At 41.2% G+C, this 9,948-nt stretch overlaps 1 pseudogene; it reads right to left on the reverse strand.

Annotated features, from left to right (window-relative positions):
- Window positions 1-723: 723 nt before the first annotated feature.
- LOC124656867 lies at window positions 724-5,585 on the reverse strand (annotated as a pseudogene).
- Between the last annotated feature and the right edge of the window lie 4,363 nt (window positions 5,586-9,948).

A 9,948-nucleotide genomic window follows, 5' to 3' on the forward strand; every position in this document is an offset into this window, starting at 1 on the left:
ACTGTGTTTCGCAAAAAAAAAAAAAATTATTTTCTTTTCTGTGGAAATATACAGCGAGTAGTTCATTCAAATAACCATCTAGGACAATTATTGGCAATCGACTACTGCATAGTTTGATATGCATGCTCTCACGGTTCTCAAACTATTTGACACGCATGCTCTCACGGTTCTAAAAAACTATAGTGAATGACATAATTGGTTCTCGTACTAGGTCCAACAATACATCTGTTACGTATAAAATAACTGACTTGTAGTTAGGGATGTTTTTTACCCGCTTTCATGGTTAACATGACCGTATATTTATATTGGTTCTCAAACTTCTTTTTTTAGAAACGCAGTACAAATGCAGACGCTCACATACACGCGCATACTCACCCCTATAAACGCACACCCTACCCCTATGAGCATCTCCGGAAGATTGGATCTTAAAATTGGCGGAGTCACCATAAGCGTCTCGCTGTCGACGGAAACTGCCTCCCACTGAATGAATATTTCGCCTTTATGAGACACACGGATGTCACCCTTGGGTTTGAACTCTGGTGGGTTAGGGGTACAACCATCCTCCTAACCACCCAACCTTAGTTTGATTCTCTTTTGGTTCTCAAACTAGTTGTGGCAATAATGTACCTTGAACCACATACTTTTCTTGTAGTTTATCATTATTGCATATCTTCATGTATATCAAGAACACCAAATATGAGAGATTGATGTCCCATGAAACAATTAGACAACAACGGAAGGAGGATCAATGGCGCACGCGTGAGACGCAGCCTTGTCCATGGCCTCCTCTCGAACTCTGGCGTTGCAGATATTGGCTACATAACACATATGCTTCATCCCATACTGCGCTAGGGTCCCACACCGCTCCTCAAATCTCCGCTCCATATATTTGAGGCAGTCCCAATCATCGACGAGAGGCAGGCCTGCCGACCGGATGACGTTGAGGACCTTGGGACCTTCCTCAAAGCCAAAGAGGAGACTATCGATCAACTCCACGCTACTATCAACGTGAGATTGTCGTGCCATCATGTCCACCAACTGCCTCCGCGCCTCTCCTTTCTATGTCGACCCCTCCTTCGATCCCCCGTACTTGTGCCGAAATGGACGTGATCGGCATCGTGCTGGTTCACCGCGGCACCCGTCAGGGAGGGGAAGGAGTTGCCGATGAAGCTGGTGTTGTCATTAGCAGGATCGGTACCCATGAACAGGTAGAGGCTTTGGTCGTTGAGGCCGAGATCGCCGTACTGCATCACGTGGGAGCCGAGGCTGTACATCTCATGTGCCGAGGTGCAATCCTTGACGACGCCGTACTGCTGCCTAAGGGACTCCGTGTGGAGGTTGTGGGCATCACTATCCTCTGAGACATTGTAAAGGTTACCGAGGCAGGTGCCATACTCGGCTGGAGGGGCGCCCTCAACAGCTCTCATCTACGTTCGATGTGGTCGTCGCGTACACGCTGATGTCGCCCGTAGGAGGCCCTCGAAGATGCTCCCTGAATCGCACGCCTCCACGTAGAACGCGAGGCTCTTGTGCCCGACTCCGCCTGCATGCTTCTTCTCCAATGTTTGTACCAGGTCATTCGCGTATAGGTACTCCTCGTCGTTCGGCATCTCTGACTGATTAAACAACAGTATCGGTTCGCGTCAGAGGCGGAGCTATGTACAAGTCAGGGGGGGGGCACCCCCCCCCCAACTTTTTAAGAATTACCGAAGGATTTTTCACAAGGCTTAGAAGATAAAAAAATAGCACGTTGCCCAGATATATATTTTTTGTGCCCCCCCCCATAATTTCTTGGCAAGCTCCGCCACTGGTTCGCGTCACGATGCAATAAAAAAGATACAGTTTTTTTTCGAAATGGGGATATTCCCCGGTCTGTGCATCAAATAGTTGCATGCCACCTTTACTACTTTATTTAAAAAACCAGATAAATTTAAACGAAGATAGATGGAGATGGAGTAATATTTACCAAGGACCCCTGGCCCCTGTGATCGGAGTAGTACACGAAGATATGGTCATCCGGGCCGCTGCTGACGACCTTGCCGATGCTGCTCCCGGTGAGCTTGGATTTTTCGTTGAGCAGAGCCACGAGGAAATTGCTGCCATTTGGGTGGTTGATGATGACTCTGGGTCTAGGGTTATCAAGGTTGTTGGCGATGTCATCATACATGAAGACGATGTTTTCGTATTTCAACCCACCCTTCTTCATGATCTGGTACACGTGGCACACGTCTCCCTGCACGCACGTACACCACCTCCCCAACTCTTAGAGCATCTCCGGCCCACTTTCTCGAACGTCGTTTGGCAAACACGCTGGATAGATGGGGTGCGCAAGCAAATGTGGTCGTGTTGGGTGACGCCCCTCCTCATCCACGACTCTCATATGAATTTACGGAAAATTTAAAATTCCACAAACATTTAAAATTTCATTTAATTTGAATATATTTTACATAGTTTAAACAAAATGTAACTAAAATTTAGACTCAGCCTACACCTAATCATCTTCATGGATGTCCTCGCGACACGCGCCAAAACAACTCATAGTCGACCTCGTGAGGCTCCTCCTCCTTCACTACAGCGAGGCTCGTGCCTTCTCTATCACCGGCGTCGAAGGGACCTATTTTGTCACTGCCGGTGGGTTCGACGAAGTTGAGAGAAAGTAGTGTTGTCCACGCATACAATCCCCTTCTCTGTTTGTTTTCCTGAACGATAGAAACAGAAAAGTCACTCTCTGCTAGCCCAATAATTTCTTTCTTCTCATAGGGCCCAAACTTTGTAGAAGACCAATTGTAATCCAATCAAACCCATCCAGCATTGTTCCAAATCAAAGCCTACACAAGTATGTAAACACTACTCATTCACAATGTTCACAGACCTAGCCCATAGTGAACAGTAACCCGGCCAACACTGCCTAACCCTGAAACATCACATACACACATTTTGATTCATTCCAGATCAATTTTCCACACTGTCTAGACAAACTATAAAACAATCAAAATCCTTGATATATTCACATTTTGTTCTCACCATCCATTCATAAAACCCAATCTAGCTATTTCTATTTGGATTTGTCTTTTTTGTTAATAAGGTCCGTTATGGCAATGAATCGGTATTGGACAAAAGGTCAAGATGATAGGGGTATCTCGACGATGGCTATACCAATATCATACTGTTCGCATGTCATTATCCATTGTTCATGTTGATCCTGGATGTCACTTATATAAATAATTACTAGTTTAGTTAATTAAGTAAATGCCTATCTAGGATAATTAATCATGTCTAAGTCGGTTAGTTTTCTTTTGACATGCTCATATGGTTACCATATGACCATATATTTTACATTTGGATATCAAACTAGTCACGATAATGTACATCAGACCACATACTTTTTGTATAACATATATTTACAGTTATCGTGATTTTATATTTATGCATATTGATAACACAAAATATTGAGTGATATATGCCACATGAATCGATTAAACTACTTGATCAGAAAGAGGAATGCAGATTAATAGTGCATGCCTGAGACGCAGCCTTGTCCACGGCCTCCTCAGACTACATAACGCATATGCTTCATCCTGTACTGGACTAGCGGCCCACACCACTCCTCAAATCTCTGCACCATATATTTGAGGCAGCCCAATTTTTCGACCGTTGATTTCCTACCGATCGGACACCGCTGGGGACCTTGGGACCTTCCTTGTAGCCGAAGAGGTTGCCAACTCCACACTACTATCAACGTAAGATCGCCATGTCATCATGTCCACCAGCTTTCTTGGAGTAGATCTTCAGAGCCTTGATACTCTACTAGCATGGATGGGGCTAAGAAGTTACATTCTAATTAAGGTTTGAGTAATCATTGAAATTGAAGCATTGTAATAAGGGCATCCTTAAGGATTTTCGGAGGGGGGGGGGGGCAATGGTACCCTTTATCCCTATGGAAGCTCCATCTGATGTGTGCCAAGTATTCATGGTGGTTTTTCATCAATAGGAGCATACAAAGGACAACCACTCTGATGCGGCAGATTACTAAGGTTTCGTGTCATTCTGTCCTGTAGATTGCGGTTGGTGTGCGGTCATGATTGTAGTTCAAAAATAGAAGCAATATATACATTTATCATTATCGCATATATTCATATGTATCGAGAACACTAAATATTGAGTGATCGATGTCACATGGATCAATTGCATAACTATATATGGAAGGGGGATTAATAGCGCACACCTGAGATGCAGCCTTTTCCTTGGCGAGGCGTCAGCATTGCAGATGTTGGCTACCGACCGCATTTGCTTCATCCCATGTTGCGTTAGAGACCCGCACCGCTCCTCTAACCTCTGCACATGGACTGAAGGCAGTCCCGGTCCTCGACGAGAGGCTGCCCCGTATGATACGTAGAACATGTACTTGTAGTACATGAACACATCGTAATTGCGTGTGCGCTTGCATAAATATTTGCGGCTTATGACTTACGCTTTGATAACAGCACGGTAGAAAATAAAATCTAACTTTACAGCAATAGATTTTAAAAAAGAGATTAATTGGGCTTGTCAACTACCATATACTATCAGGACCTTCGATTGGTGGCATATAGAATGAAGAAAAAGCATAGAGTCCTTCAAAGAATGGCTTCCAGTCTCAAGTTTAGTTTAGTTTAGTTATCTTCGACTTTAAGCTCACGGGCATGATATTTTGGAACATGGGAGCATATACTCCCTTTATCTTGAAATACATTTTAGATATATTTTGAAATGTCAACAAAATTTAAACAAAAAATTCGCATGTGCATCTTCATGTGCTACTTGCTCACAAAGTCGCTTCATGAACAATGACTTGTTGTGTGTCGCATGTAAAAAGACAAAATTCGGTGCTAAAAATAAAACTTTTCACAATATAAATTTTCTCATTTTTACGTAGGCCACAAAATGTATCCGTTTTTCACGAAACTTCACAAACGCACATATATTGTGGATATGTAAATGTAAAACAATTTGTCAAAAGTTTTGGACACTTTAAAATATGCTTTTTCGGTAGAGGAAGCATATGCACCCGGGAGCCGAATTAATTTTCCACTCACTCTTTTCCTTGTTGTATCATTTTAAATATTTTTTCAATATAATATATAAAAATTACAGTGGGTTTTTACCCACTGTTTACCTTTAAAAAAAGTACTACTAGTTCACTACAAATCTTGTCTTGGATTAGTTTTCTCTTGGCATGCATGCTCCCATGGCCATGATTAGCATTGAACGCATCCCTTAAGAGCTCTAAGCTCCCAGGGTTGGCAGCATTTGTTGTTAATCTGCAGGTCACTTTCATGGGTCCCACATCGATTTTTGGTGTCCAGCTTATCCTTTTTCACCGCGTCGGAGAGGCGGCGCGACGCGAGGTCGGTTTCCTTCTCTTCTTTCTCTCTGAACCGTTAGTCGGATGTGGTATTTCGGGTCGTGACGACTTCTCTCCTCCCTCATGTCGCCGTGCCTCTCCTCCACATGCCGCCGCCAGCCATCGCCGCAGCTTCTAGCGCTCTCGCATCGACCTCCACCTCCATCTGGAACACCGGCGACGGATGAGGCCACCCCGCCATGGCCATATCGGACGGCCGGATATGGAGGCGGCGCGGGATTCGATGGCGGCCCTCCGCGACGCCGGCCTCTTCGACTCCGCCCAGACACTCGTGCGTAATCCATGTACCTTCCCCTCCCCACCCCAAATCTCTAGGGTTGGTGACAGGGTTGGTTGAGGGACGGAGCGAGCTACCTAGCTGGGTCTGGGATAGTAGAAGAAAAATCCTGAAGGGGCCCTTGGCTGAGTAGCATTGCGTCAGTACGGTGTTGTAGACGAGGGTCGCGCTTCTGGCCGCACATGAACATATGGAAGACATGGATGGTGAGCTGTCATCAGTAGCTCGATAGGTCCTAGCATGGCATTCACTGTAACTTTTGCTGAGCACGGTTGGTGAGCATGTGCAGCCTGTGTTCCCCACTTAGCAACTGCACGACCTGGGGCCTAGGCCTTCTTCTCCTTAGAGCAATTCCAATAGTATAGCCAACTGTTGGCTATAACAAGATGTCATATCATTTATAGTCATCATATAGCTAACATGTACAATAGTTGGCTATAAGAATGTAGTACTTTACTAATATATGGCCCACCTTTCACTCTCACAATGTGCCTAGGAGCACGTGCAAGAGCTGGCTATTGCATAGTAGCCCACCTCCCTTCTCTCTCATCTTCTCTCTCCTCCAACTCATCTAAAATATATTATTTAATGTCTTATAGTCAGCTGACTGGACTCTATTGTACTTGCTCTTAGGAAACACAACTTAGATACTGTAAGTTAATGCAGGTAATTCCAAAACCAAGTAAGGGAATCTGCAATCCAATAACAAGCATGTTGTAGAAAATAATCATTTCAGCAATGCTTCTCACATAGCACAACAAAACAAGGAGGGAGGTTGCGAGTTTTTTTCTTCCTGTTTGCAACTCTAGCAATAATTTCTTGCAGAAGGTGTATTTGATTTGTACTCCCTCCGGTCCTTTTTTATTGACTCGGATTTAGTACAACTTTGTACTAAATCCGAGTCAATTAAAAGAGAACGGAGGGAGTACGTTGCAACACAGAATGGAGTGGGAGGCTACAATGGGCTTTTTACTATAGTGAGTGTTTGCTTCAATCAACCAAGAGTATTTATCAAAAATTTAATTGTATTTATTGGTATGAGCTAGATTTGAATCTCAATAAACGTTGGGAGAAAGTAGTGCTCGGATCTGTAGGCCTATATGTCATAGTTCTGCATGCCCTTTGTCTGAAAAGTAGTCTAGATAGTTTAACATGTTTTAATCAATTTCTCATGTTTTTTAATACAAAAAACTAGCTTTACCATGAATCTTATGCACTTCAGTACAAGGGCGAGATGGAGATGGACTGCGTTGGCCATGCAATGGGAGGATAGGACGTGCTCTTTGTCTAAGTGCCTACTGCCATCATCTCCCTTTAGTGTCTTATAGTAGTAGTGACTTCAGTTAGGCCTGAACATATGTATCTTTATCTGAGATAATCATTTCAGCAATTTTATTACATGACATCTCTAGATGGAGATGATCCTTAGCTCTTCAAACCATTGTAATCTAAAGTTGCACATTTAAATTGAACTTGCACAAGAGAAGTTAGGAAGAGAAATTTGTTGTTGAATAATATCATCCTTTTCCATTTAATTTGTTTATTAGGTAGGATACCTTCCATATGGTTTCTTGAAAGAAAAAAAGAGTATCCATATCTCAGTCAGTCACATATTGAATTTTAACATTAAGGAAATCTCTTGATTTTTCTATAGCAATAATGTCCAAAGTGTTAGGGTTTGCGGTATATCCCATTATGCAATTATTGGGTAACTAAGAAAATTGATCCTATTTATCTTATGAATGATGTTATTTGGCTTCATGCACTTTTCTTCTACTGTTGCGAAGATAAAACAATGTCTTAGTTGTGTGAAGGATATTTGAGGAATTATCTCAAGAATAAAGATGACCTCAGATATTAGGGTTCACAGTCTAATTCATCATTTCATTGACTTGTTTTCCATTTTACCATGCAGAATGTCAAGGCCATCGGATATTATGTCAGCGTAGTTGTAAAATACTACTCCCTCTGATCCATAAGAAGTGTCGGGCCTTTAGTTCAAATTTGGACTAAATTAAACTAAAACCCTGACACTTATTATGGATCGGAGGGAGTAGATGTTAAGTTTAGAGTGGCTGCAAACATTTAGAGCATATTTTCCTGGTGTTTTATTTTATATATCCATTTGCTTTCTGTTATTGGCATAGTTTAATAGAAATAATGGAAAATGTATTGTATGTTGTACAAAAATATCATTTGTTGAATTTTCTCCCGTAAATGAGTACAGGAGACCCTTGTTAACCTCAAGGTCACCGCATTTACAACATGCTATTCATTAGTTCTTATTTATGATTAGCAGTTCTAAATGTTTTCTATCTTCTGTTCAACCAGTATAGGAATGGAAACATGTTCTCAATTTTTATGCACGCAGACTGTTAGGCCTATGGAGTTACTTCTTACTTAACTTGTTCTCACCTTATTCCCTGTATTAAAATTTGGTCTCACTTTTTCGGGAGAACCTTTGCAGCCATATACTCTCTTGAAGTATATTAAATTGGCTCGCAAATTGGGTTTCCTTTGTGTAAAGAAGGTTTTTATTACATAGGAACAACTTATGGTGCCACTTATATTCTTGGAACCAAAATTGTTTTTTTGCACTGTTTTGACCTCTCTATGTATAATGTACATCCTTCTTTTTCCCCATAAGTATCCAGAATATGGTGGTAAGTATCGAGAACATGCTAACCAGTCATTTCAATTATTGCACCCAGCTTTTTTTATTTGAATCATACTACTTTTTGTTTAGTCATAGTGAAAGTATCAATTATAGCACCAAACTTTTGTCTTTGGGTTATACTATTTTCAGTTAGTAATTGTGTAACTCGCTACCACAGTGGTTTTCATCTACCTATCATTGAAGAATATCATTCACAGAACTAATTTGCTAGATCCAGGGAACAGTTTGTGCTCATTTGGCTTCCATTAGTTCATTATATGATTGTTTCCATTAGTTTAGTATGTGATGTTTTCTGAGGATCAGTAATCTTTTGCTAAATCCATAGTTTAGTTCAGTGCCCATTTCAGCTTCCATTAGTTCCGCATTTATGCCTATGTGAGATTGCATTAGTTCAGTATTTATGACCATTTGAGCTTCCATATTGTTCTTGGTACATCATAGCTGTTAACTACCATTGACAATATTATTTTAATAAATCCACAATACAATGTGCCTGTTTGAGCTTCCATTAGAGCTTGGGAGCTGCCCAAGTAAATCTTCCATGTTCTCCAACAAAATGCTTTGATATGCATGCATTTTTTCTCACCACAGCATAATTGTGTACACCTTTCCTGGATTTGCGTCCAACACAATTACGGCTTGAGTTTTGTTTGCTTTGGCTAAGCATATACAATTTTCTCTTGAAATGTATGCATGAGAGTTTGAGAAAGATTTAAAATTTTGATTGTGTGGGTCTTGTTTTAATCCGATTTACTGGTATGGTGCTGTTTTATGGATTTTGATAGTGTTGTGCTTCTTTTCTTCAGGAACATACGGTCAATAAAAGGTATGTGTTGTTTTGGTGCCTCGCAAAAGATGCATGATGTGATGCTCTATGGCAACTACATCAAGATTTACAGCCATTTGTGAAATTTTAGATATTGCAGGTATGTATTCTGAATCATGCCAAGTAATGCCATCTTTCACAAATAGTAGCATGTTTCCGTTAGGATGAGTGTTAAGGAAAGGAGAAAAAAAATTAATGGCTAATCACCAGTACAATACTAATTGTTGGTTGTTCCAGAATATAGATCTACTATGATAAGGATAGGTAAAACACACACAATTGCTTTTCTGAGGGAAGGAACATGTGTTGTCACACTTTGGAAGTCCACACTTCGTTAGTGCTAGATACTACTGTCCACAACTTCAACTCATAAGTTTCCAGTTTGGATCATAATTTCTCTGTTACAAAAAATATGAGATGTTTTAGTGATCTAAAATTGCCTACTAATACATCTTATATTTTGGTAAGGAGGTAGTACATGATAAGAATCATACTTGGTTATAAGATTGATAAAAATGTTTTTTTCCTATGAATTACTGGTGCTCATATATGATAAAAAAGTCTATCTGGCTGAGGAAGGCCCTGTTGTGGACCGCTGAACAACTATTTGGGCATATATCGAAATCTATTCAGAGGTATATCCCTGCTTTTGTTCCTGCAATCTTCCCGAGACTTGTGAGCGCAAATATCATCGCTGGCATAGCTCCTGCTACTGCTGCCGCTGAGGCTGAGCTTAGTTCAGGTTTTCCTTTTGTATTATTTCT

This window comes from Lolium rigidum, chromosome 5, assembly GCF_022539505.1.
Source record: "Lolium rigidum isolate FL_2022 chromosome 5, APGP_CSIRO_Lrig_0.1, whole genome shotgun sequence".
NCBI classification, from domain to species: domain Eukaryota; kingdom Viridiplantae; phylum Streptophyta; class Magnoliopsida; order Poales; family Poaceae; genus Lolium; species Lolium rigidum.